This window comes from Mycetomoellerius zeteki, unplaced genomic scaffold (genome assembly GCF_001594055.1).
Source record: "Mycetomoellerius zeteki isolate Tzet28-1 unplaced genomic scaffold, Tzet1.0 scaffold223, whole genome shotgun sequence".
NCBI lineage: Eukaryota > Metazoa > Arthropoda > Insecta > Hymenoptera > Formicidae > Mycetomoellerius > Mycetomoellerius zeteki.
The window spans coordinates 1,613,818-1,641,032 of NW_017257198.1; the positions used below are offsets into that span (position 1 = coordinate 1,613,818).

The 27,215-nt window shown below is 34.2% G+C and overlaps 1 protein-coding gene and 1 long non-coding RNA gene across 2 annotated transcripts in view; both read left to right on the forward strand.

The window, feature by feature from the left end:
• The window catches only part of LOC108723170 (protein CEPU-1), a 191,592-nt gene that overhangs the window by 8,519 nt on the left and 155,858 nt on the right, over positions 1-27,215 (forward strand). The window lies entirely within an intron of this gene.
• Positions 2,935-16,809, forward strand: LOC108723171 (uncharacterized). Its single transcript, XR_001936636.1, has 3 exons — positions 2,935-2,947; positions 5,358-5,360; positions 16,746-16,809. It is a non-coding gene; the product is annotated as an uncharacterized lncRNA (long non-coding RNA).

Genomic DNA, 27,215 nt, shown 5'->3' on the forward strand with positions numbered 1-27,215 from the left:
AAAAAAAACATTAATGACCTTAACTTGATTTTGACAAGGTCACTCAAGGTCAAGTCCACATTTCCATCATGTGTCCCTCTTCAAACCATGCAACTTTCGATGGAAAAATCAACGCCACACTGCGTGATTTCTGTGGACTTTCGCGCGAATTTTTCATAATCGACATGTTTATTTAAACTTTATAGTATATTTATCTTACTTTATGCGGCATGAAATAAGTAAAAGTTTACAAATCATTTATGCTTACTATGACATCACATCAGGATTACGAATTCTTTCAACAAAATTCGGTATATCAAAATCGACATTTGTTTACCCAAATTTTACAGTATATTTATCTTACTTTATGCGGCATGAAATGAAGAAAAATTTAAAAATTATTTAAGCTTTCTATAGCATCACATGATAATTGCAAATGTGCATCATTATACGATGTATTTCATTTAATTATGTATGATGTAAATATTTCATATAGCAATATCGTAAAACGAATATTATAGATCTGAAGATATATTTTCATACATATGTTTTTGTAATTCTATAACAAAAAATTTAATCATTCAAATAACCTAAATTTTATATTTTCCTTAATATAAACGTTTTCGCTTTTATAATGTCATAAATGATTATAAAATTGTTCTAAATTTTCAGTAAATTAATTTGTGCATATCGTGATCGTCATACAAGTCTATCTGGGAAGGCTTATGAACTTTCTTTTTGATATTTATGGTTATGCCAGGACAGAATAGCTTTTGGTTGTCCTGTTCAAGTGGATTTGTCGAGAATAGATCGGCAGACGACGCGACGTGATGGGGGCCGTGATCCAACGTTTCTGCCAATCTGCGTCAAAAGCGTCGTTCGAGATATTATGGCGAGGATATAATTCTTATTACGTCGTGGCGAAGAACGTCTTCCTTTGTGAATTGCCGCCTTTCGCAATAGCTGCTTTCTAACAAGGCAAAAAAGTACATTAATTGCGCGCTGTGTTGCGGTATTATTAAATTCTTATGGAAATGCAGGTATACCGGGGGCCCATCTCATAAAGTTCGCTATTGTGTTATAAAATCTAAATAATTTCAAGTTCTCTAGCGGCGAGAGAAGAAAAGGGAGGGGATACGAGTGCAGAGTAAGGTTTTCCACCCGCCACTTTCCATCGTACCACTTCGGACGAGCGAAATATCCAACGGGGGTATAAATGAGCCAGACAGATCGACGGAGAAGAAAAAAAATAGATCAGGAAAATGACAGAAGACGACGGGATGGGTTAAGACGTCCGCGCCACACAGTGCGAGGATATACAACGAAACTTAAAGCCAGCAGCAATCAGATATTCAAATTACGTTTACTAAATCAGCCCTCTTTGCGGGCTGATTTTCCTTTTTACCGTATCTCTCCCCTCCTCTTCTCACCCTCTCTTCTCTGTGTGTTCTCTTCTTTCGCAATCGCCCGCCTTGCTCGCTCGTTCGCTCCTCAGCAAGAAGTTAACGGACAAGTTTGCCCCTGTCCGACTGCTGCCGAGTTAACAATTCGGTTAGGAAGTTAGGGTCTTTTCCATCCTACCACCGCTATCCTACCTCCTTCCACCCTCTCCTAACGTTACGTCGTCGCCTAACGTTATTCGCTTTGTGACCTTTTTGGCGACGGCCAGTTCGATGGTCTTCTACTTGAAAGAGCTTGACTCCTCGTTACGCAGCAGACGTCGGACTTCGTGCTAGGAGTGAAAATCAGTAAATTCGTCGAGCGTCCGTTACTCCCGGAATAACAGAAACCAAGTGCCCGAGAAAGAGCGGAAGAGAAGAAAAGGGGGGGGGGGAGAGAGAACGAGCGCGGGAAGTAGCGCACTGCATTGCGGAAGATCTAAGTTTCGTAGCGCGAGTTGGAACTTTCGAGGAAAATTTCGCAATACGTTTTAGGTGACATTATACGTGTTAACTCTTTAACGCTGTTACACGCCAATTTCTGACTTGATTGCGCTGTTTGCTTTAAGTACATTATAATATATAATATATAATACATAAGATTCTTTTTTATAGCTATATAAATAATTTTAATTTTATTACGAAGAAATAGATAACTCAAGAATACGTTCCTTAACAATTTATGAAAAGCACAGCATTTAGACAGTAGGTTTAAATAGTGATAGAATTTAGGTCAAAATGTCTAGTGACTTATCGATCGCTATTCCTAGAAAGTAACATTTTCAGAATTATTTATGCCCTTTATGATTTCATTGATGTCATAAAATCATATCAGTCTTATCGAATACGCATATATTTATCGTATAATTTAGATTTAAATTTTGATAATGCTCAGATAGTATGTAAGTATGTCAAAATTAAGACATAAGACATCTTTATGTTCTAATTTTGGACATGCTGTTTAAGTATTTTTTTTTTAATTTGGGTCAAAAAGTTACCCTATTTTATAGTATTTGAAAATGTAATTTACGTTTATCCTTATTTTTTTTATTAATAAAAATTATTTTTTGATTAATTTCCTATTCATCCCTAGTGACGAATTTATTTGCATTCTTGAAGCTTATGTATACCGAGAAAAGAGATCCTTTCGCTTCTTAGAAAATGTTGCGTCTTTTATCCGTGATCGTGAGTCCCGCGCGTAAACGGAGAATGAGTTTAGTCTGTCATTTACCCTTACCCAACAAAGTAAAACATTTATTTAAAACTTAGGTCCTGTCAAAAGGTTGAATCTTTGTATACACTTCATTACCCCCTTTAAGCAATATCACACTTTGATGATATATAAATTGCTCCCTTGATATTTCTTTGCTATCGTTTTTACTTGTTATTTCGTACGAAGAATATAAAATCAATATAATATAATTAAGATAATTAAAACTATCGGAGAAATAAGATGACAAAGTGATATTTTAATTATATAGAACGGGTATATATAATTATTAAAATTGAAAATGAATAAGAAATAGTAAGTGTACAATATTCTTAATAGTACACAGAATGTCATTAAAATATATTGATATGTTTATAAATATATTTACATTCATTAAAATATATTCATACATGTATTTATAAATATCTATATATAGGGTGATCCAGACCACCCGCAAGAGCCGACATGTACATATTCTTCATGAAAAAGTGAGTCGAAAATATCAATAGTAAAATGTTGTAATATCAATAGGTTTTAAATGGTGAGCTTTTGAAGATGTCCAGCCAGAGCATGAAGTTCAAGCTGTCAGGTGCGGAGCAACTAAGCGGCCGGCCACGCGAACGCTTTGACGGATACCGCTAAATTTGGTATCGTTAAACGATATCGAACGAATATTGCAAAGGTTCGTGAAATCTCTATAAACATCTACTGCGGCATTCTTAAATTGAGTCCGATTTAATTGATAAGAAGTAATGTTAATTGCAAATTCGATTGCAACGTCATTTATATCAGTAAAAAGGATTTTTGAAATATGTTTGGATATTTATTTGGATAATTTAATTAATATTAATTTTATAAATTTATTTGTTTATTACTTAAAACATATTTCAAAAATCCTTTTTACTAATATAAATAAATGACGTATCGAATTTGCAATTGACATTACTTCTCATCAATTAAATCGGACTCAATTTAAGATGTTACGTAGTGCCGTTTAGCGGTATCCGTCAAAGCGTTCGCGTGGCCGCTTAGTCGCGCCGCACTTGACAGCACGAACTTCATGCCTTGTGGTTGGACATTCTCAAAGACTCACCGTTTAAAAACTATTGATATTACAACATTTTCATCATCACGGTCAAAGTTAGATGTTTCGAATGATACATATTCTTTATTAAATAAATTTATTTCAGATATGATTGCGCGCCGATAACTTTCGGACTTTCACCACCAATCAGTCTGAAAACGCTATTACTTACTCCCCTTAAATTCCCTCTAAATTAAATTAGAAAAGCTGTAAAGAATTTATTGCGAAAAATGTTATCTCAGCCAGGGTTCGAACCCAGGACCAAGGTCCGAACTTTTTAGACTGATTGTGTTGGAAGTTATCAGCGTGCAATCATATCTGAAATAAATTTATTTAATAAAAAATATATGTATCATTCGAAACATCTAACTTTGATCGTGATGATGTCGTATTTGATTTATTCATATATATATCTATATATACATAATCGTTCTAAAGAATATATATGTGTTTACAATATTTTGCTATTGACATTTTCGACTCACTTTTTTATGAGTAATATCTACATGCCGACTCTTGTGGGTGGTCTGGATCATTCTGTATAATAAACGTTGGTAAAGGGTTGGGCATGTATTTGAAATACTTTTATTTGAAAAACAGTATTGACAAGACAACTATATTTTGTATTTTATGGGAGCATATAAAAGTATTTTGTATTTTGTATTTCAGTATTAATAACAAAAGATTGAAAGTATTTTGTATTTCAAATACTAACACATTCATAATCAACTTTATTATTTGAATTACAAAATACAAAAAGCTTTTAATCTTTTGATTTTAAATACAAAATACGTAATAATTTTATGTGATCCACTGAAATAAAAAATACAAAATACGTTTGTATTGCAAATAGTGTGTTTTAAATAAAAGTATTTCAAATATATGCCCAGCCCTGATTAATGAATTTGTAGAGACAAACTTTTATATATATATTTATTTATATATAGATATATTTTAATGACTTCCTGTACAGGTACCTATTAAGCGTTATTATACATGTAAATACTTGTTCTTATTCATTCAAAATAGAAGAATTTAATACCGTATAAATCTTGTATTTATAATTATACAGTATATCGCTGAAATAAAAATGAGTAAATATATTTTTGTATGTATATCATGTTCTATTTTAACAATGAAAAGAAATAAAGCTGATCTCAGGATAGAGTATTTTTATTTCTTTGTTTTAAAAGAAATGTTAAAGAAAACTTTCTTTTTCAGTTTCCTATGCGCGCTTCATATGGATTCAACATAAACTTATAGAAGATTTACTTCGGCAATTACACTATAATATCAAACTAACTTATATATATATATATATATATATATATATTGATCACAATAAACTTTTTATTATTACTGACAGAAAAAGAAAGCGAAGGAAATGTATAAATGGAAGAAATAGAAGAAATTAGAAATAACAAAAATGGTACGCGTGTATGTATAATTTTATTGAGTATATTTCAGTAAAACTTTACCGCATACAATATAAGAAAGAAAAGAAAACTTTTCAATATATATAACATTTTTAAAGATTCTTAGAATGAATATGAAAGAAGTTCTCAAGGTTTGATGCGGCTATTTCAAGGACTTGACTTGTCTTTTGTTATCACGTGGAAAAGGAAGAAAAGGGGGAGAGAGAGAGAAAGTTTATCGGTGACTGTGCGTCTTAACATACTCGATTCGCAGTACGATCTCATCGTGATATCCTTGAGCGCGTCACATCGAACGGGCTCCGTCTGTCGCACCAAGTCCATTCCCCAGCTTTTTCACGTTTCTGCGGGTCGAACCGAGTTATAAATATGATAATACACGTGGCGCAAGCAGCAGTCACGAAATAACCCCTTTCGACCCCGCGCCCCTCTTGTACCACCGTCACTACCCCTCACCTTCTATGCTTCCGTCGCCTATCGAAAGGAAGTTATCCTTATCGACCGTCATGTATTACTCGTCGTCTTCTTTCGCCGCTTTACGATATTGGAAATCCGAAAACGCGAATTAAAGTTCCACCACCGTTACGGCGTCGACGCGACGTCTACGAGGGGACACCGTCGAGCGTCTCGACGCGACGTCGAGGCAGACACCATCTGCATTCGCGAATCGAAGGAGTAAAGAATGCGCGTATAAATTGATCGGCACGGTCGTTTCAGAAGAAGTCGCATTCCCGTTACGAAGAAATCGAATCCGTCGCGTTGGAAATCGACAAGATGATTGCTGATTTTGAAAGCAATGGATAGAATAATATAAAGATTTTCTTTGGAGATTAATATATTAAGAAATGTTAGCGTGAAAAAACGCGCTAGTCTTTTTTATTAGTTGCAGGATTGATGTGATTTATATATCAGTAACGATACGAATATGTCGGCAACGAGATACAAATGATTTGATTTAGAAATATTGAGATGTTCTTATTAAATCGATAAATCATAGAGCGTAAATATAAAACCAGTGCGCAATTTATGTATTGTGTGCATTGCAAATTTAATTTTTCTATTTTCTTCCATAGTTTATTAGTCGTTAAAGTTAGATCTTAATGAAAGTGTTTTCAACTGATGTAGTTATATAGCTTTTATTGTCGATTATATTATAGATACTTCTCACTTATCCACGATGAAATAGAACGTGTATGATTATTTTATATTGCGTATGTCAAAATGGAATAAAAGTAGAGAATGTTCGTTTTCAACTTACTTTGAAATTGTATAGGACGTTCAATTCATGTAAAAAGAAAATAAATTATTGGTTTTAGACGAAAAAAAATGCAATCTATCTTAAACCTACTTTCTTTCGTTATATATTTAATATAATCGAAATTGGCGAGATGACAATAATTCGAGGTCGTGGAGAATAAAATCCCAGTGCTTTCTTCGTATCGACATTATCGATATCTCATCAATCTCGATGGACCGATCGGCACAATGTGTGTTACGGTTCCGCTCTTGCGGAGGAAGACATGGATGCGCACTCAAGCGTCCACAGAGGCCGATGCCGATCCTTTGAATGCACCATTTACACGGTAAATACAAACACTGTGGCCCATTAGAATAATTAGTCTTGCCCCGTAGCCACTTAGTGTGCACAGCACACCCTCAATGCAACTAATCCGACTTTGTAGAAACTTTTTTTTGCTTATTTCTGAGAGTCTCGCAAGAGTATTTTGTTCTTTTTGATGGATTTTCCAAATATTTCTTTATCTTCCATATATCTTTTTGTTTTTTCCTGTGTGCGGATTTGCCAAATTACGTTAATACTGCAATCAGATTTATGTTTTCTGGGCTTATACAATTGTTATTTCAACTGGTAAATTATTAATTTCACGGGCGTATTTTTAATATTAACTCTCTTCTCTCTTGTTGGGTCTTCGAAGAAAATTTCGTGAAAATTTAGTTTATGAAAACGCAGTCAAGAGGTTGTCCATTTCTGTGGAGAATGTATTTTCGTAAACCAAAATCATTGCGCAGAGGTTGCTGCACGAGTTTGCGCAGCTGGTGATTTGTAAAATATGCAGCAGAAGTTCGTGAACGTATGCAGCAACGTCTTGACTATTCGGCCGTTTGTTACGTTTGAATTATTGTTCTGATATTTCAAAGAAGTGATCGTTGACTTTCCTCGTGGAATTGTATTATACGCATGAATTCTTTTGTCAGAATTCTTTTGTCTCCATATGTGATCGTAATTTAAGATACAACATGATACAACATACCAACATTCCTATATCACTTTCATTGCGACATACGTGACAGACGTAACAATAGTGCGGCAATTATTTGTTAGATACGAAAAGTCGCAATAAAATTAGCATCATTTATGTATATAGCTTTATAATAAATATTACTTTGTGTGATCAAAGGCAAATTTTTAATTTTATCATAATGGATTTATAGAGATAAGGAGCTAACTTGCAAAAAGTTTTCTCGCCTCTACGAGCGTAACGTTTTTCAAGGTAGTTTCTCGTCTCTCGCCACGGATATTCGACCATCGTATAGCAGAAGCTAATCCTTCCTTTGCTATTCATTTTAATTTCATTAAACGAGCTTATATGTATATGCTTGCGTACCCGGTCGTTCGTAATATTCTACGTAGCTCAGAATAGCTAGGTCTCCACTCTATTTATTCATCCACGTAATTCACAACCGGAAGGTGCTCACCGACCGGAAACGCATACACGGATGTGGCTATTGTTATTCGCTCTCGTAATGGTGCACCACCCTCAATCCCGGCTCGTCGTCCACCAATCACCCCCGTGGACTTTCCAGCAGCCGGACTTTCTTTCAGAAAGCGCTAAAAATACGGCTCTGCTTACATAGCCAGGAAACTTCGATTTCAGAATCGTCGTCTTGAGTTGAGGGCTTGAGGAGTCTGCGTTTTCGTTGCCTGATTTGATATCGCAGGACTTCTACGAAAACTGATCGCGATTTCGAGCCGAACTGAACCGAGAAGTTACAATGACGTGTATTGGTGATTAAGTTGACTTACATTTTCTGTATCAGAGATATCGAAATGAAAGTCTAGTCATGCACTGGTATGATTATAGAATGTTAAGAATATTCCGATGTTGATAATAGTTACGATATTTATTCGTAATAACAGAAACGTAATTATTAATTTGCAAGTCCAATTATTGAATTTAGATACAGTCTTTAGTATCGAAAATTGAAATAACTAATATTATTTCTTTGCAAATAAGAGCATTAAATGTTAATGCACATAGAATACTAAATTTCGATTTATTTAGACAATAATTATTGAGACAATAATTGATGTCTTAATTAATTGATGTTGCGAGAGATAAATATTACGGCATAGTTAATGATAATGAGATATATGTATTTATATGTAATCTCTTAAAATTCACTCTAAACTTTGTATTTTATTTTTGTTCAAGTTTGTGCGGATATTAAAATGAATAAATAACACGACAAAAAAAAAACACTAGAAATTAATCATTTCCCGTTTTTTGGTTGCTGAATACGAATCCGATTGCTTCATCACGTCACAATTTTAAGAAATTTGCAATTAAAGTTGCAAAAAAGAGTTATTTTCAACTGTAGGAATTCAACATACAATTAACCTATTAAAATTACTAATCTTGTTCCAGTTTGAAATAAATCATTTTTTTATCGAACAGTATAATTAAAGGTATTAATTTGGAAATATTAACTTTTTTCTTCTTTATCCTAAATATCTTAAATAAATAATAATTAACATTTCATCAAAAGAATTATTAAAAGAGAAACTTGAAAATAAGTAAGAGATTTGAAAGATCCTTCATCACCAATTACATCAATTTTTTCCGTACCACTTGTTAAAGGTTAAAACAGAAAAGCAGTGATTACCATAAATATTTATAGAAACATTTCTTTTCACAGGTATACTATTTATTAAAATATTATTCTGTTCCTGATTTATATACATGTATCTTTCAATTAAATTAATTGATTTTATTCTATTGCTATTCAACCTACATATAAATATGGATATGTATTCTGTATTGATTGGCCACATTGAAAGCACTGCCTTTCAATCTCCAGCTCTTTTATTTGTGTATCTAACAGGACTAAGAATATTTCAGTATCAATGAAACGTTTTGCAGTTTGAGTATTTTTAGCAATCATTTTCTGATCCTATTTTATCAATAGCTCGCTTTAAAAGAGCGCAATCATTTTCTGATCCTATTTTATCAATAGCATTAAAAGAGCTTTGTTGTAATATTGATCGTATAAGTTTTATGTGTATTTAATATTTCGTTTCTTTATCATAATCGCTTAATAAATAAATAAAACTTTTAAAAAAATATTGCACAAATAATCTTTTTCATTGCCATTAACTTTTAAATTACAAAGAAAATTAAAAATGAAAAGAAAATTAAATATATGCGTTCAGTTAAATAATTGCATTTGTTTTCCTTGTATGCTATTTGTCAATTAGTTTTCAGTGGATTATTTTAACAAATAGGAACATTTTAATTGAAAGAAGGGGGAGGAAAGGGAATAGAATATGTCTAAAAACAAAGAAATACGTTATGCGTTTACGTATGCGTTTTTTACGTGACGTTATAGCATCAATTGTTCGTTGGAATATCTAACAACGATTCGATTTGGATTCCTTCCATCGGAAAGAAAAAGTCATAATGGAGTTAAAACGATTCGAATCCGGAATTTCTCTTAGTGGAAGTTCCACGTGATTCCACGGTTTTGCGCTGAATCTCGGAATCATACGCATCGCGCAAGAACCACGAGCGAAATATTCGTAGCGTAGGGAATAACCCACATAATTACATAATGTGATATTCCATCGATATCAGTATGTATACCGTCTAACAATCACGTATCGATCATACGGCTACGACCTACGGCTGTTTTTTAGGAAACAGCGCGCGTAACCACCACCGTCAGCCGCTATCCTACTGCTATCCTATGGGCAAGGAATTACGATCTTTATTTGCGAACGTTCGTTACGAGAGTGAATCCCGTTCGAATCGCGAACCATTTTATTTGCAGTGCACTCGGGATATTGACGTAGGACGACGACAGCCGGATAACGTGTATAATTATACTGCCGTATCAAAGCATTTTCGGAACTATCTGCAATTTAAGAAGCCGTCCCACCAATTAAAAAGAAGGGATAATTTTGGCGGAGAAACTTGGCTGCTGTTTAATAATAATTAATTGCAAAATGCACTAAATTAATTTAAGCCGGATAATCCTCTTACGTTAATGAAATAAATGAGTTAACAGTTTATATAAATGTGTCTCTCATTGAACACAAACCGAGCTAATAAGAAATCATTTTTGTACATTTACAATGAAAATTCGTAATGCATCTCTATACTCTCAAAGGAATTAATATCCGTTTAGATAATTTACTGCTAATTATGCTTTCAATTGAACAGTTGTGCGAGATACACATTACTATTTAGTGCGTATTAACACTCTAACGATTTATAGTTATTACTATTACGATACTCTGTATATCTTTGTTTTATTAGAGTTTCACGGGATTTAAGAAAAGGGCAGGATCATTCGTCACTGGCTTAAACAATGTCTGGCAATTTAAGCGCGAAATGGCGCTGTATTGTACTCCATTATTCGACTGGCTTCATAACAGCCAGATTTCACCTGCAGAGACCGCGGGGTCATCGGTATAAGTCATACTCTGATTCGTTAAGATTAAATTAAGCTTAATACAATTATAGGGAGTAACTGATATGCATGCCAGTATTGTACGAAATTTGAATGCAATGGTCAGTTTAAATGACACATATTTCTGAGTTATTGAAATTATAGTTTGGACTACTAAAATATGTTTAAGTATTCAAACATTATGGCTACTTGGCGCGTTCAACCACGACATCAGTTTTAAATATAGTAACAAAGTAAGTTAATTAGAACTTCCAGTTAGGACAGAGTTAAATTATCATGTCAGTTAATTTATCATGTCCAATTTATTCGAAGAAAAGATTGACATAGAACAATAATCTTATAAGTAGAGGAAGGTCACCGATACCGACATACCACTTTATTTTTAGACAATATTTCTTAAACAAAAGGTAAAAATACAACTTCAAAAACATAACTACAAACTAAAAAGTGTCTTCTATCAGATAGTATAAGCAATTTTTATAATACTGTTTGCAATTTTGCAATAATTAAGTTTTTCGTAAGTTATGCAAAAATAAGCGTTTGACAAAATGGTCTCCAAAACTGACATAGTAGGTAATAATGCCAAAATTCCTATTCTATAAATAAAGATATATCCTATTCTGTAAAGAAAACTAATTTATAAACTTATAAAAATTTATAAACTAATTTAGAAACTATAAACATTTAAAATGACATAATATTATCAATAATACGGTCACTATTATTTTAATTACGCAATTTGCAAAAGAACACGTAAGAATTTTCTTCTCGGATTCATAGAATTTGTTTTTAGCTGATTTGGTATAGAAATAAGTCACAAATATATGAATTATGAGTTTGTACTTCTTTAATTAGCTAAACAGATTACGTTTTTATTAGTATTAATAAGGAGCAAAGGTTTTTAAGAAATAAAGGGATGTCGATTTAAGAGACCTATGTCAGTATAGGTGACCTTCCTCTATAATAATGTCAAATTATAAAAAAAATTTAGTTTGATCTAGTTAATAAAATTACGTCAATTTTCACGTATTTAAGATACATTTTAATAATAAATGCCTTCGGAACTGCTCGGTTTTTAATCTGCCGGTCGATTGCGATTCTCATTGAATCGAGCAATCGCGAAACACGGTGTGTGTTTCTCGTAGCAATATTGGAATTGTTTGAAAATTGCCGTCGAATTGTCAACTAATGGCCACACGTGAATGTAAAGAGGGACATAAATATCCGAGTACTGAAGCCCTGCAATCCGGGAGCCTTGCCTTTGGTTTTTTGCAGCTACCGGTGTTTACTCTGTGTCGTACAAACAATAGACGTACCTCTTTTATTTAGCCGTTTCAGCAACACGATAAGGGAGAGAGAAAGAGAGAAAGATTGAAACAAAAGGAAGAGAAAATTGGAGGAGAAGGAGAGATGGTATAAGGAAAGAAAAAGAGAAATAGAATCAAAGAGGGCACCACAGCGACGGATATAACGGGTAGACGAACACTCTGCTAGAATCGTCGGGCGATTTCGCAGGATTTCGTAATTGAAACGCTCCTAGACGAGGTAGGACCGGCGAGAAACACGACAGACGAACGCCGCTTTCCTTCCTTCGACCCTTTTATTCTCTGTCTCGAGTAGCTGCAGAGAGCCGAGTTAACGGAATGTCCGGCTATTTCGGTATCGTACACTTGCTCTTTTTCTTCATCTGTGTCTACCGCCGCTCTCTTCTGTCTCTCTTTCCGCTTTTCATTTGTCTCTTCTTCACCTTCATTAGATTCCACGCCGCTTGCGTGTCATTCTTCTGCACACCCTTTGGCCGTACGTAATTTGCGCCTTCTTGTGCCGTCACTTTCCTTTCGCTTTCTTTAATTCATCACTTCTCCGTACTTTTCTGAGCTGATTTACTTTCATTTTGCTCGTAAAGAGGATTGTGCGTAGCGATTACAAACGTAATTTATTGAACGTCACACGCAATCTTGAATATTCACAATAAATATTTGTCAAGCGTAACTATTAAAAGATAATAGTAAAGAATAACATTATTTTATTTCGAATTTAAATCGTAATACCATTTAATTTCTTTCGGAACATTGACATGCATATATATATATATATATATATATATGTATATGTTTAGTCTTTCTTAAATTTAATATTGCGCATGCAAAGGAAAAATGAAAATATAGAATATAATAAATAAAAATGAAAAGTCCTATGATGTCATATGATGGCAGATGTAATATCACTTTATATCACTTGGACTCACGTCATGCAAAATACTTTTTACTTTATAACATGAAAAGTTTTTCCTTGAAGAAGGTAGAAAAATAGTAGTTATATTTTTGTATTTAGATATTAGTCAAACGAAATTGAATTTAGATAACAGTCGAAACGAAAATTGAATAAATATTTAGAGGGGTATGTTAAATTAAAAAAGCTGTTACACGTTCGTTTCAAGAATATGTTAATTTACCGTAATTAATGCACATGCTTCAAGTTGTAACGATGCCAAAACTCGTGAATGGCGCTTAATTAGATGAAAACAAACCAGTCGTATCTATCTCGATCTACATTTTCGCTTCGCGCAGCTGCGTTTCTATTCTGCGCGATCTCTTCTTTTATTTTTGCTTCACTTCCCTGAGGAGTTTCTATATCCTCTGCTTTCTCTTGTCTCCTCTGTTTGGTGTTCTCGCACTGGTGCTAAACTCTCGATAGTGGAGACAGTACACCGAACAAAGACCGACTATTTCTTGGCACGGAGTCACATGGTCTCTGTTAATGAACAGTCTTCACCAATTTTAGATGTTAAACACGAACCAGTAAGGAACAAGAAGATGCATTTAACCGTTGTCTTAGATCCCGTACTGCTCTGTTCTAAGATAATATTTTTGAGGAATATTTAGATCTTGAAATATTTCTTACAACAATGGCTGCAAAACATTTTATATTTGTAAAATATACTTATAAAATATAAATAGTAAACCTACATTGTGCATTGTTTGTTCTTTTTCGATTCATAAACGTATTTATTAATTAGTTTAGAAACAATATACGATTTACTGGTTATTTATTGTATCTTATATAGGTCTAAATAAATTAATATATAATACAGAAACAATTAGATTTTTGGAACAGAGTATTGAAGTTTCGCAGAGACACTTTTAAACTGGGACACGTTTGTTTTTATGTATCCATGCATTTTTCAGATTCGTAAATAATCGTTATGTTTCTGTAAATACAAAAAAAAACTACAGTAAAAGTCGGTGCAATCATGCTCGTTATGCGACGTGCCAGTTAAAATTAACTCTCTATAATTAAACACGGGTGTGGTAAATTAAAACAATAAATATCTTGGAGTGCTGCATGAGAGAAAAAAAAACGGATGCAAATTTGTCGAGGTGGTACGGACATTTTCAACGGATAAAGTACACGTGTACTCGCCTTGATACGTAGCATAACGCACGCATTTCGTATTTTTCTCTGTCTGCATTTTCATTCGATAAAATCGTGAGTTGTAATGCATGATTATTGTACACAGATTTCTGTCGATAAATATGTATTACATTCGAGGCAAAATGACAAAAATTATCATTTATTTTTTATATTTATTAGAATTATTTCATTGATTAAATTATCTTCTCACGATTAGATTAGATTAATTATTTCTTATTTTAGGAGCTTTTCGATGTACAGTTTAAAAAGTACAATATTTATTTGTATACACACAAAAAATTTTTCACTCAAATAAAGTATTATTTATTGAATCAAATTTTTCTCGTTATTTGTTATTCGTAAATTTGCGCAATTCCAATCAGTTGTGATGTTAGATATACAGATATCATTGTATTAATTCTAAAAATAATGCAATAGAAATATTATCTTCTTTCATATGAAAATAGTAGTTTCAGATATTTATTAACGAGACGTCATCATATTGTGCTTTTCATTCAATTATCGGTTTGCATACTTGACTGAATAGATGCGTGCGAGCGATCGTTTTGTCCTGCACCGATAATACGCAATGTATCCGCATTCGGATTCCAATGCGAGCTGCACATTGTTGAAGATTTGAGATTCCGCGAGCTCTATCCCCGTGTCCTATTATCCTGCTTATGTGTAAATTTCTCCTAATATCGCAAGTGAATTTTACTCGATTGGATCTCCAAATTTTCTCTATATTAACAGTAATTTCGTTATGCACTCGATATATAGCTACAATGTTTTATGGTAGTTACGTTTATCGTATTTATAGATATGATTTCTCGCGTATATTGCGCATAAATCATGAATGTAACTCCAAAGTAAGGCTGGGTTTCCTGGACGTGGTCCTTTCAGCACAAACTAATTCGTTTTCTCTATTAAAAGGACTGGGGAGAATCTCATTGTCGGAGCCATTAATCTTGATAAATGCGACCAACAAACAACAAATTATGCGTATCACTTGGACTTTCTTTTGGATATAGAATTGTGCATTTTGTGCATATGATTCAAATCAAGGATAAATAAAGTAAATTCATTTGTTATACTATATTTAGCACAAATGAATTTCTGCAGATATTTACGATGTGCTATAGGAAACTTTCAATTTATTAATATCGTACGTAACTAAATTACCTTCGGATTGATTTACCATTATACGTTTGGCAAAAATGAATTTTCGTGACATCGTAGAAAGTTCCTGATTTCATGTCCTAATGATAATACATGATTTCGCTGAAAATATCGACTATCATGTGACACGATTTGATTTTCCTTGTAAGCCTATTTATTGGAAAATTACGAAACGTATATACGATAATAACGGATGGATTTTTCCTCCTCCCAACCAAAGGCTGGGCAATTCCATCCACATTATAGAATCGCGAATCCATGTGTCCAGTAGCGCGATGTAGCACTGATTCTGACTACGCAGCTACGTTGCCGGCGGCGATGCAAACGGTAGGCAGCATCACCCCCTTTCTGTCCCCTATTCGCCAACCACCGCCTCCCTTAAAATACGGTTCCGCTGCCGCTGTTGCTGCTGCTGCTGCTACTGCTGCTGCTGCTGCTGGTGTATAGCAGTCTCCTGTGCTTTCCCTATTAACTTCTCGCGCATCGGTCGATAGGATCGATAGCGCTGTGCCCATCGTGCCCGTCGATGCAACGGCGTTATCTTCTCGCTAGGCTGCATTAATGCACCTCCAGTTATTGGAGGGTTGGACAAAATGGTTCAGAGCCGTTCGGTGAAACGTTACTACAAACCGATACGAACTGAATCGTCCAGATGCACGCGCTGTGCCGCGTTTGCAGCCCGCTGTGATCTAACGGATGTAATAGAAGAGAAGGAGGAGAGGGGAGAGAGAGAGAGAGAGGGAGGAGGAGGAGGGGGGAGGAGGAGGAGAGAAAGACAGAGATTTGCAACGATGCCTAGGGGTGAGAGAGGAAGGGAGGAAACGAGGAAGGCCATAGGTCGCAATTCTACGAGCCAAAATGCATTCCGGGATATCATCAGCGATATGGGGTAATTATTAATTGTCAGTGGAGGTAATGGAAGCCGCACGAGCCTATCCATACCGGACATTGTTCGACTATAGCTCTCTTTCTTGTTCACCCTCGTTATATCCCTATATCGACGAATTTGCGCTCCCGGAATGCACATATGCAGACACGCGCGTATAGATATGTACCGTATCATCGAAAGAGCTCTTTATTATTAAATACTCAGAGATTAAATTAATGTTACAGGATAAAGGAGAAATTCTTTTTTTATTAAATCTAATTAGATAAACGGGTCACATTTTTCTGTCACTACATTTTTTATGTCATTAAGGGAATCCTAAAGCCGTCTGTATTACCGATTAAAGTATACACATTAATAAGTATTTGTGAAGTGAAGTTTATGTCGAGAACGACAAAAAATTTTTCTTAAGATTTTTCAATTTCGAAATTTTTTGTCGTTTTCGACATAAACTCCACTTCACAAATACTTATTAATGTGTATACTTTAATCTTGGAAAAAGATTTTCTAATCTGTGAAAAAGAAAAAAGTATTTGTTATACAAAAATTACGATTTAATCGGTAATACAGGCGGCTTTAGGATCCCCTTAAGCTCATAAAGCACGTAAGTTTCAATGTTATAAAATAACAATATATTCTATTTCAAAAAACCGTAATTGTATCTGGAACGATATTGGGAATGAACCGTCTCGAATTTAAATATATAGATAACTTCATAAGAGCACTTCGAAATAGAATAATTTTCGCGTCTGAGAAAGTTTTGCACTATATTATCCTGTTAAAAGTAATTAGGTACGTGTTAATGTTTTAATCTAATATACCGCGCATCCCTTTAGAATTTTATGCAATCAAACTGTGATGTAACTTCATGTAAAACATACTTATGTCAACAAACATGGTCCATCCCGATGTAATGACAAATATGTCCACGTCGTATCTGCATGTATTGCGTATTAACGCACTGTTTATCCGTTATTATCTTTCCCCGTCTATTCGCGTGTCGTTACATATACGCAGGTGCGTATCGCCGCAATGTGCCTCTCTTTGCTGCGTATAGACTGGTATTTCAATTACGAAATGTGCCGTTTTCAACAACGCGATCGCGAAGAACGGGAGAGCGAAGGGAGGACAACATGCCACTGTATTTGTATGTTTAGCGCGACGTGTGCACACACGTGGGGACACGTGCGTTTGACCCTCACGATGCGACCTGTAACGCGTCCGGTGCATGGTATGGATTCATTATGTTAGCGCGAGGAAGCGGCACCGCCGGGATACACCGGCGCTGTGCAGCGCCACGTGTAGCACACTGATACGGAAAAGAAGATACCTTTGCACGTGCGAGACGTGCACATAAATTACTCGTGCTGATATCGTTAAAACATCTCATTCGATAATTTAATTTTATTCAGAATTAACGAATATGCACCGCATTTATCTTATTGCATGTGCAAACTTTCATTTTACTTTGAATACCAAAATTTCTGTCTATATAAAAAATTATTAATTATTGACATCGATAGAAGACGATTTAGTTAAATGGAAAGTTTAGAATATGAGAAGTTGTCATGTAGCTTCTCATATTCTATATCTCATATTCTCTTCATTTGGTCTATATGCTCCTTATTGTTTATTATTTTTGACATAATTCAAAAAGCCATTCTCATATTCTATATCTCATATTCTCTTCATTTAGAATACGAAGAGAATTCTCTTCATACAGAATATGAGAAGCTATGATGTAACTTCTCATATTCATATATCTCATATTCTCTTCATTTGGCCTATATATGCTCATTATTTATTATTTTTAATATAGTTCAAAGAGCCAATTATCATTATACTTGTTTATCATATAGAAATGTAAATAAAAAGTTTAAAGTTGTTTATTAAGATTTTATTGAAAATACAACAATTAAACCATAATTATGATGCAAAGAATTGTTATTAAATGATGTATTGTATTGACGGAATTTTTTATTATAAGATTTCGAATTTCAATGTTCCGATTTTTCATGAGTAATTCTCAAAATATGTAAATAAGCAAAAACATTTAGTATAATTTAATTACGAGAATTGCGAATACTTATTCGACAGATAGTATAATATTTCGTAATAGAAATCGATACGTGTTTACTTGTATCTACGCAGACACGACAAGTAGTTGATGACGGCAAACCGAACATCGATAAAATTCCGAGAGAATAAAACGATAAATTTTCAATAAATGCCGTTTGGAAGCGACCTAGAGAAGGATACTATGTTCTCACGACGCAACTTACGATCCTGGTCTTATACGGTCAAGTATCTCAGAAAGTAGTCACGTACGGACAAAAATGACCGCACTGTCCAGATACCCCTCGACGCCGACAATTTATCTGCGACACCGTAAAAGTAACACCTCCCGCATTGTGTATCTCGTGATTAAAGACACTAACCATCTCTGTCGCAATAACCATCTCTTTCCGCTTTCTCAATCCACGTACGCTTTACGGACCGTATTTTTTATCTCGTGTTCTCATTATCGTCAAAAATGCGTTTGGATTTGGAGCAGCTGCATAACTCGTTATAATCGCAAAGAGGAAATGCAGCGTATTATTTTTTTAATTGCAGCGAATATTCGTACGAACAATAGAGGGACAGCATATGAATAAAAACTGCTTATTGAGATTTTATTAGAAAGCCAGCAATTAATAATTATAATGTAAAGAATTTTTATTAAATGACATATTGACAGAATTTTTTAATATCATATGAATATTTTTTTGAAAATTTTAATATTTTTAAAAATTAGCAATAGTGAAAAGATTAAAAGAAAGCTTAATTTTTTTTGTCATTAAATCTCGTTTCATCTGCGATAAAACATTCGTTCCAAAAGTATATACGTATATGTTGACTATTAATGGAATATTCTATAATACATCTAGACACAATTCTTAGAAGCTCGATTAATTTTGACTAGTTATATAATTCAGATTTAGTTTTTAATGTTTTATTGCAAATAGGAATAACAAAGGATTATTGCTAATTAGAATTAAATAATTACCAAATCCCCTCAACAATGGCATTATTCGGAAATAGGCATGGCCATCAACAGTTTCGTGATATTGCTCTGTCAGTGTTTATCTCTTATTAACTTAGATCATTAAGCGAACGATCGCGCTATTAATCGGCCAGCCCATTATTTATGCATCGGGCGTCAACTCGTTAACTGTGCACGTAGCTAATACTATTCATATGCCTGAATTGAGTAGGATATATCCGAACATGGCAGCGTGGTATGAAATATTCAGGACACAGATACCAACATCGTAAATTGCGTTATTTGTCTCATAACGATTTATTTAAGCAATTGGTAAAAGCATTAAAAAATCTATTTGCACAAAGATCGATGTTTGAATCAATTGACTCTTCATAGCTTTTTATTTTAAACGAATTTAAATAAAAAAAAGAAATAAACTCAAAGCTCGATTTTTACAAAGCAACAGAAAGGAAATTGAGAGCCAAAAGACGAGCATAAAGATGATAATATAAATAATTCATAACACAATTATTTATAATGCAAATTTTGATCTATTCACTCACAAAAAAGAACAATAGTATGGTACATTTCGAATAATTATAAAAAGTTAAATCATCGTGTAATAAAAATGTAAGTTAAACAAATGAATAAGGACAGATAGAGAATGAAAATAAATGCGTGTTAAACAATAAATTATAAAGTCAACAAGAGCTGCATCCGAGGTCAGACACACATAATAAAAATAAAGGAACTAGTAAAATAAATAAAACAGTTATATCGTTATCTTGCAGTGAGTTAAAGTCCTTGGATGTAGCTTGTTGTTGACTTTACAATTTTGTTCAGTTTATTGTCTATCACACGTTTATTTTTATTCTCCATCTGTTCTTATTCGTTTGTATAAATTATTAATATATTTTTATTGCACGACCTTTTACTCTTAGCTTACAAAGACTTAATAATTTAGCCAAAACGTATTACACATTGTTCTCTTTTATGAGCGAATAATTACATTTATATCATTTTTATATGCTCCTTTTTTGGCTTTCAATTTTCTTTTTATTGAAAAAGAAATATAAAGAAAAAAATGTCAATTATATACCGGTTTAACAGACATTACAAAATAAAATTCTTTTTATTATGTTAATTTGCGTCTTCATGTTCCATTAAATGTATCGTGATACAAGACATGATTAAATAAAAAAGAGAATAGAGGAAAGAGAGAGAGAATAGTGGAGAATGGGAATTAAGGAGAAAAGAAGGCGAGAATGGGATCAATTGAGTTAGAGTCGCTTAAAAAGATAAATGTACACAGTCGAATTAAAACAACTCGACGGCTATTAGAAGGAGATTCAGCAACGGTTGAACAATCAGCCTGAAGTAGAACATACGAGAAAGGCTCTGATCCTTTTCGCAATTACAATATAGGGACGATTTTAATATCTCGTATTAACACAATATGGAATGTATGTAATTGTCTAATAATACGATCACGCAGGATATTCAAGTCTAATCTGCCCGTTATTATCGAAATTACTACATTCGGCGGTATCGTAAGCTCGCCAACTTGGCGAGTAAAACCCGAATGGAGAGGCGGTACGACACGCGATGATAAACGGGCGATTAAAAGTGACCGCCGCGCGCCGTTGTCTCTGCGGAGTCGTCGCGTGGCTTTATTGCAGAGAATCCGTACGTACAATGTTATCCCGCGAGAAAAAAAAAGCGGGAGATAGTGTTGCCAGAACTACTTGCAGTTGTATAAAAACGGATACAATACGCCGCGATATATCATAATTTTTTTAAGTTCGCGCGCGGAGATCTACAGCCGTGCAGCTTTTCAAAAGGATATAACTCGTTCTCTCTAATAGTCTTGCAAGAATTCGCGGTATTATATCTCTCGTTTTTATGATATACATCTTGATGAAAATATAAATGTGATAAAAGATATTTTGACCTTTAAACCTATGTGCTTCTTAATGTCGTCGCGCGCATAGGTGATAAAGTTTAGTTCTATTTATCTCTATTAATTGTACAAGGAAAATATGGATATATTTTGTCGTTTTAATGGAAATGAAATTTTTATGAGCAAAATAAGTAACTGAAAATAGCAAAATATTTTTTAGTCTTAGCCTTTAAACGCCTTTTCAACATGGCATACCCGGCTTTTTTAGTGCTTTTCCAATGATTTTTCCATTGTTTATTAACTTTTTTATCAATAAAGATACATATATAATATATTTGCTTGGTGCTGCTATATTTCTTAATGTTTGGCGTTTCGATAAAAAAAAATGTTTGCAATATATTCATTTTCATGCGTGGTTATAAATAATCGAATTAGGTTGGATATGCCACACGCTAGTATGCTATTTCTATATAGCTAGGCATTCAAAGATTAGTTACCCGATCGTGAAAAATCCTTTGCATCCTTACGTACAAACGAATAATTATTTCTCAGACATTAATCATGATATTTATGAAGAGCCAAGTGACATTAAAGCAAATCAACGATTATTGATTACGCGCATATTTTAAATGCGATCGTAACTGTATCTGCGACTGCCAACGAAGCATCTCTAATTTGCTGAAAGAAACAGTCAGCAGCGACGACAGCAGTAGCAATGACGGCAGCAATAGCAGTCGAGAGATGACATCGAAAAGGAAACTCGACGCCGGATGCACGGTCATTACCCGGACAATACTGCATTAATGGTTTAAATCGAATTTAACGGCCTACGAAGCCGATCCCCCTACCACTTTTCCCTTCATCTACTCCGTCTCTGACTACCCTTCGTACGAACCTTCGACCCGGGCACCCCTCACACTGATGCACGACCAACACGTTGGTAACGATACCACGGAGAATTTGATTGCTTTACGGGTTACCCGTGATTAGGTAATCTGCCTGTCTCATCCGGTACACCCTTCTCTCTCTCTCTCTCTCTCTCTCTCTCCCCTCTCCCTCTCTCTCTCTCTTTGCTTCGATGTATATGCGGCGAATGGCAAAAGCGAAGGGTACTGCGGACTTAGCGAAATGATTGTGCGCAAGAATTTATTTTTCTTAATTCTTATCAGCATCAAAAAAGTTTAATGTCGGAGCTGTTACATACAAACCGTCAATCGAATAGATTGAACATAAAAACGGACACTAAAAGCTTAAACCACGCTTACTTAGAGATACTCAACAAGATATACTTAAGTAATGTGTATTTATTTTTAAGTTGACCAGAATGTTCTTTTTTCTGTTACTAGCTCGTTATATTAATTTGTTATCTGTGTGTGATAATACGTTTGGACATGACACGTATCGAATCGAATTAAGCATCTTTATTATTTTATTATATTGATTTTCACGGTTTGGTTGCACATGATACTGCTGTGAGGTGAGTGGATTAGAATATACGGTATTTAATTTGCATTTATCTTACTGATTGGTTATAAAAAAATATTAGCTTGAAGTTTTCCCGTTATCATTCAACTACATTGAACAACATGTTGAGGATTTGTTTCGCAGCGATATCTACTGCAGATATACCACATGTAAATTCTAATTCTGCGATAGATGACCCCGAAATTGATGGGGATCCATATAGCCTAATCTTTTTATTAAGGAATTTTTTACTGAGGATGGCTTAAATATGAACTGAAACATTCAGGTTTTTCTTATTGTATCATGACACATTAATTACATAGCGCAACTTACATTTCCGGCGTTAACTCTTAAGTTAAATGTATTGCGGCATTATCAACTTATTATGATTTAAGCAGGGAGCTTAACAGACTCTAGTATAACGCATAACACGTAATGCATAAGAAAATGAACCACTCAAAGTCCTTCGTTTCCTTCCTTTCCATGAAATAAAAAACTCTGATTGGTTGAATTTCTTATGCCTTATATGTTATGCGTTATGCGAGATTCGATCTGTGCTCTCCGCTTTACAAAACATAAAGATCTAAAAGTATGCAAATTGCATTAACGTGAAAAAAGCGTAAAAACGATACTGATAATTGTATTATTTATGAAAGTGATAATTGTATTATTTATTGCTTTTGATGAGAGAGAAGCACGAATAATAACTAACGTTCATTCAATCGTTTTTTGAACGTAGCCATTACGTATGTCTTCGTGATTTTTTAAAAAATTAAAAAGCGATCACAGATATATATATATATATCCTATATATATGACTTCTTGCATATCTATATACACGTATATATACATATATGCATACGCGAGCGCGTCCACTCGGTTGTAACTGTGCAATACACTTATGCATAAACACGCGATACATGTATATATGCACCGTATGGAACATATCATGTACTTGAGAGCTTGATATTACCCCCGTACCGAGGGACAGCAATGCATACTGAATAGCCATTACCCTTTTCCCTATTACACGGTCACCTGGCGTGTATAGAATATGAGATCCACGAGTAATAACGAATCTATCACTTGGCTCCCGTAAACGAGTAATCTTTAAGCCGGACGATATTCTCTCTCGGGACGTCCTACGTCACATGTCCGATAAACAGGAAAATCAGACAGCTCTTTCGCTTTATTTCGCCTCGTTAATTCGAATTGCCTTTTCGCGATGTTTTAATTATGCGTGACTATATAAAACATAGCATTAATTTTTCATGATTAAACTATTAAACTATTAACAGCGAATGTCAGTTTAAGAATGAGAGGTGAATAGTTTACGTCATCGTTTTATAACTTTGGGGTTGGGTCGAAAATCGTGCCATCATACTATTTTTATTCTTTGCGGATCAAGCTTTTAAGTGCTGAACCACCAAAATTTAAACATTCTGGTTCCGGCGCTGAAATAAAAACAAGTTTCGCCGCATTGATGGCTTACCTCGAATATTTAGGAAAAAGCTATTTGGTTTTAGCTATTTGGTATATCACGTATACGCATGTATCGTTTAAGAACGGAAAGAGCGAGCAATTACCGCTGCAAACAAAAATAATCGAAATTCCTCTCTCAATTCACAACTGAAAGTTTATAATTCGTTGTTAAAAAGTGCAGTGCAGCGTGATCTCGGGGGAAATCAAACGAAGCATCTGGCAATACGTTGCCTTGCAATCGCAAACGTCACATGAAACATAAACTCTATGCATCCGCCAACGGCACACCGATAGAGAATACTAATGATCAGACGGATTTCCCACGTGTCGCTTTCATGCGAGCCATACGATTCTTTTAAAAAAATTTTAATAATAGTTTTAATCGTACTTTAATCACATAGGACGGTCTAATCCATTACGTTTGATTATTTTGCATAGATTATTTTGCGTAGAGATGCACTTTGTTTTCATTTTTATGCTTTGTTTCCTCGCTCGAGACGAGATTCGATGTTCGTCTCTACCGAATATACTCCATGAAAAAGGCAAATCAGAACACAAATCTGACGCGATGGATCGACTATTTGACCGTTAAGCGCATCGTGGTGTCGTCTAGGATGCCCCTAAAATGTCGCCGGAAGGCATGTAACGTCGTTTATATAACTCGGACCTTGGTGTTCACCGGGATAGAATTTAATAAAAGCCCGCGGGACATCTTTACGCCCTCGTAACAAGCGCGCTCGTAAACCGGAGAAAATGCCGAACTCCTTTATATCTGATGTAATTCTTTTCTTACCATCTCAAATGGGCATGCATGCGGTCGAGGAACGATAATTACAACGGTAAAACTTGATTTGATTGCAACAAGGCGAGTCTAGAGCAACAAAATATTATTCTCGTATTGTACTATCATTCATCGCTATGATGCACGTATCAATGCACTGCATGAATATTATGATATTTTTTCTTTAACTCTATAGAAAAGACAGCATCGTCATAAAAAACAATTTTTTTACTACTTCAAAAAATAATTAGTAAGTGAAGAAGCTGTCGATATTAACATTATCGATATACATCAATACATTTCTACGTATAAATTTTCTGATTATATTTCAATGTTATATATTATACTTTCCAATTCAGTAAGATAACTAATTTGCACAGATCCCAAATTTATATCTCTCACATTTATCTCGAATTTAATTTTAAAGTAAACGTTGCAAATTCGCAATACTCGTCCCTAGAGATTTAAAGTTATTTAAGGAAAAAACCGTAATTATTTGGAAAAACTAAATTAAAATCAATTAAATCGAATTGTATTCTCTTTCTCTCTTTCTCTCACAATATTTTATAATTTTCTGAAGATTTCGATAAGTTTAAAGAATCAAATTAGTTTTTTTTAATTTACTAAAATTTTTAGAAAATTCAAAATTCAATATGCTAATTATTTTATAAATCTCCCAGCTTTAATAATGTAAGCGATGAAAATCCTTGCATAAAACGTAATTCACGAACAATAAGCCCGCGAACCGGGAGAGTACACGAACACCATGTTATGCAAACCTGTCATGTCGATAATCTTAATATCCAGTATATGTATACCTATGCAAATATGTGGAATGTCCACACATGAGAATCATTATAAAATTCACGCACTCGACGAAGAATAATTACGAAGGTAAGGCTTTACATTGAATCAAAACGAATGTGCAAACAGTATGAAACTATCTGACAATGTATCTTTATATTGTCGTAAATCTCATCATCTGAATATCAAGTACGGTACGTACAGTTACGTAGATATGTATATTGGCAAGATCACGGACGTGTAAGAGGACGTCGGAGAATGCTAATAATATTTGCATTTTATGAGAATACTAGCGAGTTGAGCCCGAGCACAAAAGTGTCGGCGATGTTTCCATATACGTGTATGTATCGACGTTATTTCATATTTCATTGTTGAATCGTATATCATGTATACCTTTGAAAATAATTTTCTCAATATTTTTATGATCCGTTGCTAGACCTCGTCTTTTTTGTTTTCGAGAATATTAATGAAATATAATCAATATATGATATCATTATTTTTTCAGAGTTAAGTCACTGTTTATATTTCAATTTTAGTAAAAGATTCATCATTAAAATATTGTTTTCGTATAACGTACACCTTTCTTTGTTGCAGATTACTTATCTTTTCGTGTAACTTATTGTTCTCTTCCTGACAGGATTTCAATTTTGCACTAACGTAATTCTGAACTGAAGATTTTCCAACGTGTACCGATAGTCGAGGCTGAAATTGAATTTATCGACGAACATTCTCGCTGTTTACACGTGAAAACGATCTTTTATTCGCTCTTACGATAATTAAAGGTAAATTCTGGTGGTCGAGTTGTGTTGGTGCGCACGCGTATGAGTGCTTGTACGCTCGGTTAGACGGTATGTAGCAACGTTGTTTGGAGAGCTTCTTACAAATTAGCCGTGAATATTCATGTGAGGAAGGTAGGGTAAAACCGCAGAGCACGTACTATCTTCGCGGAAAACATTTCGAGGGGATATTTCCACCCTGTCGAGGAACAAAACCAGGAGGTGTTGTCGAGGCTGGCCAGAGTTGTCTGCTGACTACTTGTTAAAGATACACGGATTGCGTGGCTCTCTCGGTGCGGATAAACAAATATATCTTCATAGATGTTTCAATGGATACATATTTTTATTCGAAAAATAAAATTGATATACCTTTTGCGTGAGTTTGAATTTCGATATTACAGCCCATAACGTGTTGACAACAAAAAATTATTCGTGCCTCTGGTGTCACAAACGCGAAGATAGAGATCGTTTCATATAGAGATATCATCTGTGTATGGAAATATACATTTATATTAATTATATTAGAGTCGATGTCGATATTACTAACTTTATATTTATTTTAATTACAATTTCCCATATATATTATTCGAAATAAAATCCCGGGGAAAAATGTATATGGACATATTTTTTACATATAATTATATATAATTTTA